This window comes from Cupressus sempervirens, chromosome 3 (genome assembly GCF_028749045.1).
Source record: "Cupressus sempervirens isolate cs-2001-9-10 chromosome 3, ASM2874904v1, whole genome shotgun sequence".
Taxonomy (NCBI): Eukaryota; Viridiplantae; Streptophyta; class Pinopsida; order Cupressales; family Cupressaceae; genus Cupressus; species Cupressus sempervirens.
In genome coordinates this window covers 509,270,619-509,271,864 of record NC_143120.1, presented here as the reverse complement: position 1 = coordinate 509,271,864, position 1,246 = coordinate 509,270,619, and positions in this window count along the sequence as shown.

The following is a 1,246-nucleotide window of genomic DNA, read 5'->3' as shown; positions in this document are numbered from 1 at the left end:
TGATCACTTGGAGTAGCAAGAACTCAGTTAGCACTGTATGACTCAATGAACACTGAGAAACTCAGTAGATACTGAATCACTCGGTTGACACTGCATGACTCAGTCAACACTGAATTCACTTTGTTAACACTGTGAGCTTGGTAGATATTGATATACTTGGTTAACACTACAGAGCTCAGTTAACACTAAGATCTTCATCACTTCTACTAGATAGCTCGATAGACTTTACTATGCTCGAGCAATACCATGCTTAGCCTCTGAAACTTGATAGATATTTTAGAACTCGACAAGCACTGCAATCTGACTGTTTAGCTTGGTAGTGACTAAACACTTAGTTATCACTGCTAGATGAATGATGAGCGGTAGAAATTGTAGAGATCGATAGCAATGTAACCAAATGACTAAGTGTTAAGTCACTAATAGATAAATTGACCTTAATGTCAACAATCTCCCTCTTTGGCATTAGTGACAAAAACACTTATCATACAAAAATCTGATTTCTTAAAACTTTCCTTATCAATAGTCTGGATCTTCAGCTTGGTTTGGTTATTGTGTGTTGTTATAGCTCAGTTATCTTTGGCTCTATTTTACTCTCTTTTTTTCAAAATTTCTTTTGTAAACATATTTTCTACTTATATGTACATCTGCTCCATATTACTATGCCCCCATACATATATCTCTCCTATACATATATATGGAGTATGCTAATCTTCTCCCTCATTATCAATAATATTCTCCCCATTTTTGACATAAATGCTAAAGGTGCAAGATATTTACAAGTTAATACCAAAATGTGACAAGAAATCACTATGTGCCTTCAAAATGATTGACATGTTCTTGTCCCAATTCTCTTGCATACCTTGGATGCATGCAAGGTTATATGTACCTCTGCTAATAGTTCCATCATGTGGTTAGCTATAAAGAAGTTATTATCATGGATGAGTGTCTTTGCATGTACAATGTGATTTTGTAGTGTATCCATGTTTGGAAGAATCATACCTTGAATTTATGCAAGTGTAGCCTTAATTTTGGCTTCTTTCCTTAACAAATCTTCTTGTAGATATGCTAAGTATCTAATCTTTGTAAAGTATACAGAGCTACAATAGGATCAAGTGACAATTGATGTGCACTTGCCTTCATATCCTCATCTATGTTGGATAATTTATCCTTGATCTCCTTAGAAAAGATAGATGTGTCACTCAACTTGACAAATAAAGAAACAACATTATTGACAAATGTTTCCAGT